The following is an 11,325-nucleotide window of genomic DNA, read 5'->3' as shown; positions in this document are numbered from 1 at the left end:
TATCAGTCGGTTCAGTTAATACCAGTTTTTTGTAGGCAAACCAAAAATTGAACCGGTCCTTTGGTTTTTCAAAAATACTAAACTGATCGATTCGGTTAACCATATTTTTCCATTCAGTTTTCTCAGTTTGGTTCGGTTTTACATGGACACCCCTACCCTTAGGTACATGGGGCGCATGGACCGCGTGCACGTTGACTCTTTTAAACTAAGGTAAATTACAAATACCCCCCCGTACAATGACCATGAGACAAAGACCCCCTTCTGTTTAGCTTTTCGTTGAAATCCATTGCAATATTTTTTAATCTCAGACAAAAACACGGGATTCTTCTTACCCAAAGACCTTCTGCGTCTATTACAGTTTCTAAGCTTCAGTAATTATAACAAGAGTTACGAGTAGTGAGTGAAAATTGTAAAGTTCACGGCCGTTTGATTTTGGCGGCGGCTTTAACATTTTTGAGATGGATCCAGTGAGTGTTGAGTTGAGATTCTCGAGATTTTCACTAAGCAGGCGAAATTAGATGTTTTTTTTAGCTCTTGCCAACACGATAGTAGGGTCATACAGAAGGTCACCGCTATTCCTAACATTCAGAACTTGAACTAGATCTTGGTTCGTGGCCGTCGAGAGGGGGAATTTTGATTTTATTGTTGAGATTCTTAGATATAATCCTGGAATAGGTCGACTGAGAAACAAGGATGGCATGGCCCTGTTTCATGCTGCAATTATCTAGCGTCAATATAAGATATTCCAACTAATCCACAATTTTGATATGCCTAAGAATATAATAAGTAGTTACGTTGATAAGAAGACCGGAAACAGCACATTACATCTTGTAGCAGAATTACCACTTGTTCATCGACTTATTCAAAACAATGGTGCAGCTCTTCAATTGCAGAGTGAGCTCATGTGGTTTATGGTGAGTTTTCTTCTTGCAATTGCTTCATACCTCTGCTGCCTGTATATTTCTAATATATAGTTGTTTGATATCATCATCACACAGGAAGTGCAAGCCATTCTCACACCTCTCCACCAACAAGAATGTAACAAGGACGGTAAAACTCCTAAGATGTTATTCACTGAAACACACGGTAGCTTGTTCAAAGAAGGAGAGGAATGGATGAAACGAACCATAGATTCATGTATGGTGGTGGCCACACTTGTCGCTTCAGTTATGCTTTCATCAATTTTGCAATTACCTGGTGCAACTAGAACCGACACAGGCATCTCCATTTTCATCAAACACAACTATTACTACACTTTCATTGTCTCAAATATGATATCGCTTCTCTTCTCCTCTGCTTTCATGATTGCCTTGCTCTCCATTTATTTTTCATGCTTCGCAGTAACATATTTCTTAGTGAAAAATCTCTCTTTGAATCCGCCTGCTCAGTGAAGGAATCTCAGGTAGAAGGTATTACCACTACTGTTTTTTTATCATGAACAGTGTTTTTCTTCCAATTGAACGTTACAAGAGTAGTAATGGGATTAAAAATATTGTAACAGCTTCAACGGAAAGCTAACAAAAGAGATCTTTGCCTCACAGTCAGTATAAGGGGTCTTTGTTGCAAAACAAAGTACAGGGGTGTCTTTGTCATAGACCCCATAATACAAGGGTCTTTCTAATTTACCCTTTAAACTAATCTCAACATAATGGGCATTTGTAGTTAACTTCTATTCGTCCGGTTGAATTGGACAAAAGACAAAAAAAAATAAAAAGGAAAAAATCTCGTTTTAAAATTTAGAATTTCATTCGTACTTCCCTCCCATTTTTGTGAAAAAAATAAATAAAACCCTCTCATTCGAGCCCTAGCCCTAACCAGTGAGCAGGCCACCGCTGGTGTACACATCTGACTCATTCTAAATTCGGAACCAGAAACTATTACTGTTATTACCTGGAATTGGGATTATCATGTCTGCAGGTTTTTCATATAAAATTTGTAATCCTTTCAATCCCCTCTATCCACCACCAGGTCTATAAGATGTAAATCCCAATTTCTTCACTTCATTCAGTAACGCAGATATCGCCCGGGTGTTCTTGATGGATTCAGTTGCAGATCTATCATCTAACCCTGATATCTTCTCAGATTTCTTGATAGTTGTAATTGCAAATTCCTCATCTTTAAATCCGAATGTTCCCTCTTTTCCAGTCCGATCCACAGTTTTTCTGATTAAGAAACCTAGTTTTCTATGATATTTCCGATCTTCAAGTGAGCAAAGATAGAATGAAGAGAAGGAAAAGCTCTGTAAGTAGAAAATAGCAAACTCTAACAAACTTGTCACCTCACCCTATAAAATAAAAGAATAATATAAAGTTAATAACTAACTAAATGATGAGCTGTGAACGGCACTGAATATGTAGGAAGAATATACAGTTATTGTACATCCCCCCCCCCCCCCCCCTCAATTTGGACTGTGATGGAAATCCATCATGTCCAATTTGGACAGCATCAAATGAAATTGAGGAGGAGCTAAAGCTTTGGTAAGTATGTCTGCCACTTGCTGTTTAGTAGAGATGTGCTGAGGACGAGCAAATCCTTGTTTGAATTGATTGCGAACCAAGTGGCAGTCAATCTCCAAATGTTTGGTTGTCTCATAGAAAACGAGGTTGACAGTGATATGAAGGGCGGCTTGATTGTCACACCACAAAGGAATGGGAATGTGCAATGAAATTTGCGAATCTTTTAGAATATAAGTTATCCATTGCAACTCATAGACTGTGGAAGCTATGCTACAGTATTTAGCCTCTGCTGAAAAACAAGACACTGTGGTTTGTTTTTTTGTTTTCCATGAGATAAGAGAGTGACCAAGATAATTGTTGAACTGCATAAGTCAAATCCGGTCGAGTAAGATTCAAATACAATAATCTTCCCACCAATCTGCGATATTTGTCAGGATCAAGTAAAAGATCTCCTGCTTGAGAAGAGAATTTATGGCCTTTAGGTAGAGGACTTGCAGTAGGCTTGGAACCCAATAATCCAACATCTGTAACGATATCTAAGGCATACTTTCTCTGATTAATATACACACCTCCTATTGGAGGGTTCACATGTCCCGTGAACCTAAGGGTCCGTTTGATTTGTGGGATGGGGATAAGAAAAAGAGAATATTCTAAAAATATTCTCTTTTCTCTTATTTGTTTTGAGGGAAATAAAGGGATGGGATGAGAAAAATGTGGGATGCGAGATCCCAACTGCATGGAATCGAGGTCGCACCAAAATAGTGCGACCCCGATCAAAAAATTCAAGAAATCACTATTCATTGCCTTCCAGTGATGAAGACGATCAGTGCAACCAGGTCTATTCTTCACTGTTTTCTTCACTAGATACTAGCAAAGAACCACTATTCATTGCCTTCCCCATTCGAACAGAGGAGGTGGCGGTGGCAAGAGAACCAGTTAGCGGCAATCTGAAGAGGCGGCAACAGAGGAAGCAACGGTGGCAAGAGAACTAGGCAGCGACGATCTACTACCCTGCTACCTTCCTTGTTCTCTGTCTCTCCCTCCATCTTCCTCTTCTCTCTTCTCTCTCACCTTCTTCTTCTTCCTATTCTTCCCGTCTTCTTGCCTCACCTTCTTTTTCTTCTTCTTCTTCTTCTTCTTCTTCTGGTGAAGAACAATGTCGTGACGTATTTTTCCTATTATTTTCCCATATATATAACCAAACACTGAAAAGTCCAATTTTTACAATTTCCATCCCATCTCATCTCATCCCACTCAAATCTTCCCACAAACCAAACAGAACCTAAGGGTCTAGTGAATCTAGGACCCAACCTTCTCCAGCTCTGGTAAATGAAGACATACTCTCATCAACTAATTACTGCTACATTGAACAAGGTGACAAATGGTTGACTGGTAAGGCTTCTTAGCCCCTTCACCAGAGTTGGAGGATTTGGTCTAAGGATGGATTATCCTGTTGTGTAAAAATACTGTTATATATCTCGACACCTGTTCACAGTCACTTGCAACTATATATTAAAAATATTTTTTTTTATAAAAAAAAAGATATTTCCTATGCATGGCTGCAAAAACTGTAATCACAGTAAAAAACGACTGAATCCATACTCAACTAAAAGGTCCCCATAAAACCTTGGGCCAGACCATATATTAATCTTGTATATCTAGTAGGCATGCAGTAGCTAGCTAGGTTTCAACCTGCCACGCCTGTTACCTAAAACCAAATGAACCTGACAGACATAGCTCGTGCAAGCCTGGTTTAATATGGTGTCGCGCGTGGGCCGTGGCAAGTTTTTAATTCCGAGAAAATAATTGAAAGTCCGTTTGATTTGTAGGAATAGGGGTTTGGAATCAGAGTAATTGGAGTTGGAATGGGCTATTCCAGTTCCAATTGTTTGGTTAGACAGAATCGGAATCTCATTCCCATTCCTATTGGAATGACATATCTTTATTTGAGAGAATAGTCATTCACTGCCCCTCTCTTAGAAATGAAATTCCATTCCTTCTGACTTTAATTTTTATTCCCATTTCTATCTAAATCAAACAAATTATGGGAATGGACCATTCTAATTCCAAATCCACCTTGATGGAAACCTTACTGCTATAATTATGTCAGAAGAATCTCCAAAGCCATGATCAGATAAAAGATGGATATATTAAAGAATGTAAGGGTGCTTGAGGTCGATTTGTTTTATATAGAGGTCATGCTATAAGGAGCCAAGAAATTGTTTTGTTTGATCAGTTAATTTCAAACCGTTCCCGGACAAATTTAGGGCATCCATACCCGGACCTTGTGTGATTAGTACTGCATGTGTTTTTATAAAACGGTTGTAAGCGAGGCATTCTAGCATACCATCCAAGGTAAGCTAGAACTCAACCGCTTTTTAGAGGTGAGCCAGAGACCGGATAGATGTATGGTGAACCTTCAATTAATAACATTCAACGTATAGCCATACTGAAGTGGTCCATCTTAATTTATCTTTGTTTGGAAAACGCTCATCTTCTTCTAACTATCAATGATGGATTCAATGTTTTCAAAATGTTGTTGATGCGGACAGTTAGGTCATTTGGCCTGGAAATTGTTAAGGCAACTAGTTCTGTTTCACCCTTAATCCTATTCATTGGCCAAGAGCTACTAACTTAGTGATTTATAGGCTCAGGCAGTCCAATTATCAATTCATTCAATTCAAAAAACATTTTTTTAGTTGTTCTTTTTTTTTTAATTAATATATATATATATATATATATATATATATATATATATATATATATATATATATTTTAATTGGAACAAGCTGTATATTCGAAGTAGATGATTGAATTACTGACCCAGAAATCGGTGGCCAAAGTAGTTTTGATTTCGGGTTGATTTTAAAACATTGGATGGATTAATTGGTGGTCCTAAATTGCTCAAGTTTCAAAGAACATGGCTCCTTATCCCAAGTTTAAGAATTCGAAACTGTTTGAGTGCTCACATTGAAGGAATTAAATTCTCTCTTTACATTGGCCGAGAAACTAAGGATGCATTTGGAATCAGTGTAAAGCATCATTAGTGTAAAAATACACTGATGACATTTTACACTGTACCAAAAAGTGACGGTTGTTTTTTTGAAAATAGTGATCGGTGGAAGAGTGTAATGTAAAACTTTAGAGTTGATGAAGTTTTCATCGATTATCAACGTAAAATTACACTCCATCCAAGTGCATACAAAATTAAACCGAAGTATAATTTTAGCCTTGTATCCGTATTTAAAGCTTTAAATACTTGGTGGACATCAATTTAGCCCAAATAAACAGTCTTGAACTCAGAGTGGTTGAGACCCAAGATTAAACATAAAGTTTGATGGACCAATTATTGGGCCCGACATATGTGTAGGTTACACTTTAATTAATTGTTGACAACTCTTTATAATTAATTTGGAGTTCAGATATTGTGGATCACATGCCGCATAGACAACACCCTTTCTTATTGATCCTAATCCCTAATAAGATTTAGAAGTAGTCTAATGCTGGTCAACTTTAATTATAAAGAGTTCTAATTAGTCATAACCAACTAGTTTGACTAATCAAACTAAAGCTAGCACCTCCTTGCATACAAAAGAAATTGTGAGAAAAGAATCGAACAAAACAGTTATATTAGGGTCTGTTTGATTTACAGTTAAAATCGGAATTGAAATGATCTATTCCCCTTATCAGAATTGGCTGAAAGGGATCCTCATTCCCAAGGAAAGGGGAGAGTATGACCATTCTTTCAAATGAGAAAATGCCATTCTAACAGAAATGCAAATGGGATACTGAATCCGTCCAATCAAACAATTTGAATCCGAACCGATTTCAGACTCCTATTCATAAGAACCAAACGGGTCCTTAAATTATTTCCTCCTTAAATGCAATCCAATTCCTTTGTGTATGGCTGTATGTGTGAGATGATTCCATCACAAACAAGCAAATATTAATTAATTAATTACTTACAAGTTACAAGGCATTGCTCCATAGAAGTGTGTTTTAAATCCGTCTCGAAACTTGAACCATTCTCCTCGCAAGGTCAACGAGTGAGTGGTTCAATCGTCTGGATAAATGGGTAAATTTGTGATGTCTTTCTTTGATACAGAAAGTTCAAAAAATACAGGATAATAATAGAAGAAACCGGCAACCCGCTAGACGGGTTAGATGAGTCAACCAGTGGTCCATCAAGTCAACAGTCTTTTGTAAAATAGCAGTTTGAGGTTGACCCGAACTGGTAAATTGACCGGGTAACCAGTCCGAGGTCGACCGGCATGGTAAACGACGGTTTGATACTTGATAGTTTGACAGACTACTTCAATCAGTTCAATGGCACCGCGGACCGTTATCCAACTTCGACTTTCAAGACATGTTTCTGACATGAAATCTTCTGAATAATGTTTTTTCAGATATTTATGACCCTGCAAAAAGGAATGGATATTCGAGATTATCTGAGTTCTCTTTTTCAATTATCAAGACGGTGATGATGATGATGAGAGAGAGACAGTAGCCACTGGAAATTGAAATAAAAAGGTTTTCTTTTTCTTCCACCGAGTGAAGGACCTTCTGGTGAAGCTTCAGCGTGGGGTAAACTTCCATGGTTAACCTTATACAAATGTAACTAGCGAAAGAGAGTCAACTTGCCCTCTTACTCTTGATTAGTTCAGCTTCAGCACCATATTTTCATTACCAAATTCAGCCTTCACCGGCAGACTCTCACACCTTTACAAGTTGCATTTCAGGCATTCTGGGTTTGGTCTCTGTCACACTCAGCGACAGTTTCCTCTTTATAAAAACCATGTTCTACTCCGGATCTGCTGCTATAAATAAGACCTCCATATTCAAAACTGCATCAATTATCATCTCTAAACCTCTTTGTCCTTCCAATCGACGTCGAACCCCTTTAACGTTAACGGTAAATTCGTGGGTAATTGTCAGCCTAGTAAAGCACTGGCTCAAGCTACATAAACGACTTACAGGCGAAAGGCAAAGCACAAATACAGTATATATAACAAGTTAAGTCCTCCCATATTTTAAACTTTATTCAGGATTCCATTCTATTGTAACTTTGACACAATCGTCATATAAATAGTAAATAACAATATAATATATATATATATATATATATTTTGTAGCCAAAACCAAGGAAGCTAGTTAGTGGAATTCATTGTATTCTTAGGTGGAAACAATTCCATGTTCTTCGTCTCCGGCCTATGTGTTGTGTCTTCTGCTCAGTTCATCTTTTTTTCCCAACAAAATCGGGAAACTTTATATGTTCTCTCCCAACTCTTGTATTTGTAGATTCATTAATGTCTGCTTAGGTGAGTATCCAGGAAGAATTACCTTTCTTTTTAGTTTTTTTTTTTTTTTGTATTATTGTCACAATTACAAGCTTACATAAAAGCATTCAGCAGCAACCCTCTCTTTCAATTTGTTTTTTTCTCTTTTCTTCTCAGATTTTTCAGGAACCAGGATAGCTGGCTAGACTGATGAAACTTTTTCGGGATCTTGCTCTTAGTGCCATGGGATCATCCAAGCAAAAGAGCGATTTGGTTCGAAACGGATCCCAACAGAGGGCTACAAAGACACCGATAGCTTGCTTATGCTTCCTTCTCGTAAGTGTTATAGGGGGAATACTGTTGTTCTGGTGGAAGATAGAGTACCATGAATCCAACAGCCAAGAGTGGATGGTGCCATTGGGTCTCGTCCTCTTTGCAACACCCATTGTCGTCTTATTCTCCGCCTTTGTTTCTGATATCTGTAGTTCCTCTGATGTATCCTGCTCAATTCGACTGCCTGACTCAAATACCGACCTTGAGAGATGACCTGACAACTTGGCTTGATTTGCATCACAGGCATACTCTCTATCCATCTTCTGTTTTGATTGTCCTTTACTTTTAATGAGAAATTGATATTGAATCACAATAGTACTTGGTTATTGAGTTTGATTAATTGATTCTCTGTAGTTTGTTAAGAATTTATTCAGCCCCATTTCCATATATGACAGAAATAGAAAGAAAGAAGAAGCATATATGTCAGACACAAAGCACACACAAACACAAAGGACACGAATAGTAGAAAATTACAAAGACATAAAATCCTAATTCTTCTAAATTAATCAACAATCGTTTGGTGGAGATGGAAATATGATCTGGTGGTGGTAGGGGTCATGTGGAGGCATGATAATTGTATGAACCAAATTGGGGGAGAGAATGGAGCAACTGGGCAGGTGGATGTGGGTAAGGTGAGCTTAAATATATTAATATGTTTTGTTAATTGTTGTGTGAGAGTGACATATCATGAAGTGGTATTTTAAAGCGTTTGCTTAAAGTCTAAAGCCGATGATATTGGTATTCTTTTAAAAATTAAGAGAGAGAGAGAGAACGTACCGTGTGAAGGCGCCCAAATAAAAAAACTAGTTGTGCGTGAACAGGAAAGGTGAGAGAAGCTGAACTGCTGATATAAAATAATAGAGTTCAAATCAGCCCCAACAACATCCCAGAGAGATATCATCATCGAGAAATGCTTTCAATACAGGGCAGGGATGTGCTGTCTTGTGGGGGGGGGGGGGGGGGAAGTTGGGGGCTGATTTGGTTTCAAAATAAAACGAATTAGTTGGGAGTTGTCAACGAGACAGTCTCAAAATAGGCAGCAAACCATTTACCTGCGGCGGCCTTGCGGGTGAGTCTGGGCCGGACAGGTCCTAATCTGTTATCTGTATATTCAACACTTTTGGGCTCATGGGCTGGGCCACTGGGCCCCATTACAACCCCACACATGGCATGAGCCTGCTAGTTCTAAGGATATATATAATAAATTATCAAACATGATTTGCTTTTAATATGCAAGCTCATGAAAGAAGAGTTCGGATGCATTTTCAGAGTCCTTGGTTTTTTTAGTGCAAAGAGAAGTAAGAGGACGAGGACAGAGGAATCATTGGGCATGCCCTAATTAAGTACTGCAAGGAATACAGTAGTGCTAGCGCTGCGTTAACTTGCAAGGGAATCAACTAACCTGACACCCAATAGGTAGGTTCTTTTTTTGGGTAAGAGAAGTTAGATAACTTTATTTCATTTCAAGCAAAAAGCCACAATGGAACCCTTAGGGGATACACAGAATTAACAAAGGGCCTAATCCGAGGATGGAATCATTTTTGGGCTTTTGATAAAAAAAGGGTAGAATCATATTCCATCGTATTATAAATCAATCAAACACAGCACATTGGATTCAGATTCGAATTCTGAAACAGGTATCTTTTAGAACCTTATTTTAAAGTCCATCAGTCCATATATGTTGCCACCGATAAATAAAGGATGAATTTCTTAAACTATATCTATGATTTAGAAAATTGATTAACTCTAACCTTATTATTTATATATTGTCTTAAAGTATCCTTAAGTTTTCTGACAATTATCTAAAACGTTTCTTACCATTAATTTTCATCACACCCCATAACATCACATGATTGATATATTTTTTAAAATTCTAAAAATACCCTTTATGATTTTACTCAGTCTCAGAGTCTTTGCCATAGTAAGGCTTCCAGACTTGTGCAACGTGCAACCGCTGTTGCAGTAGTAAGGCCTCCACTCAATTTCAAAGCTTCAGCTAGCCAAGCAATCAAAGATGTACGTACGCACTGGAGCAACCTTTGAGCAGCTCCAGTTTTTCACTCCTTTCCTCTAGTTGTTGTTCGTTACCTACTAATCTTGTTCTCTCTCTTTTTTTCCAGTTAAGTACATGACTTCCACCATTCCAATCCTACCTCTCTCGTTGCTCTTCCATGGAAGAAAAACCTTTTCTATAGAGACGCTCGGAAATTTCCCATTCCTACAGTCGGAGTGCGCTTCATTTATCGACTTCGATCAAAGTGTAGAATGGTGTCTGGCTGCTTCCGAAAAATAACTTAGTCGCGTCTGGAAATGATGTGATTTTTTTTTTCTGATGTTGGGGTAGAATATTTATCATTGCTTGGTCCTGACCCATTCTTATTCTTTTTTTTCGTCTTTTACTTCATCATCTGCTAATGTAATTTCAAGAGGGGAGAGGACTCAATTGGAGGCTTGATTAGTTAGGCGAGGGAGCTCCATTTTTTTTTTTAAATTCTTTTCTTTTCTTATTCCAGATTTGTTTTTCCATTGTAAATGACAAAACAGTAAAAGTGTTGTAGAATAATCGGTTAAAATCCATTTTTTTATCTGGGTTTTGTCATTGAGAATGAAAGAGACGTCTATAACCTGAATTAAATCTTTGTTGTAGACAGAATCTCTGTCTAGTCTAGTAACAAAGCAGTTGAGTTTTATTTTGAAAATTTGAAGAATAATTAAGGGCAAATATGACATTTTGTTTTTTCTGTTAATAGTTAACAATAATGCCAATTGTCATAAAACTTAAAGATACTTTCAGACAATATGTAAATGGTAATGGTAGAGTTAGTCAATTTCCTAAATCTTAGGGATACTTTAAGAGCTTTGCCCATAAATAAATAAATAGTCTCCATCTTCGAATGGTGCAACTCCTATTGTGCAGCATTCTATGAAAACCAAATAATAATAATAATAATAATAATAATAATAATAAGAAGAAGAAGAAGAAGAAGAAGAAGAAGAAGAAGAAGAGCAGAATAATAAAAAAGGCCTACTCAATTGATTTTCAATAATCTGTAATTTCTAATTTCTCCACAATGAATCCAAAATAAAACTTTGATGGGATTGTCCTTCAGGTTGTGTTTGGTTGCAATGCAATCAAAATTGTACTGATGCAAAAAAATGGCAGTGCAAATGATTTAAATATAAATTCTGACCTATTTTTGTTTCAGATTTTAGTTTGTTTTGTTTGATTACGGTACAAATAAAGTAAATTAAGACATAAA

At 37.3% G+C, this 11,325-nt stretch overlaps 1 long non-coding RNA gene across 1 annotated transcript; it reads left to right on the top strand.

Moving 5' to 3' along the window:
* Positions 1 to 7,510: 7,510 nt before the first annotated feature.
* On the top strand, positions 7,511 to 10,650 carry LOC148864321 (uncharacterized). The gene is made up of 4 exons (XR_016110485.1): positions 7,511 to 7,774; positions 7,910 to 8,308; positions 9,968 to 10,081; positions 10,186 to 10,650. It is a non-coding gene; the product is annotated as an uncharacterized LOC148864321 (long non-coding RNA).
* Positions 10,651 to 11,325: the final 675 nt, after the last annotated feature.

The sequence above is a fragment of the Nelumbo lutea genome, chromosome 3 (genome assembly GCF_056320005.1).
Source record: "Nelumbo lutea isolate HS-2025 chromosome 3, American lotus-T2T, whole genome shotgun sequence".
Classification (NCBI taxonomy): domain Eukaryota; kingdom Viridiplantae; phylum Streptophyta; class Magnoliopsida; order Proteales; family Nelumbonaceae; genus Nelumbo; species Nelumbo lutea.
This window is presented reverse-complemented; position numbering and strand designations above follow the sequence as displayed.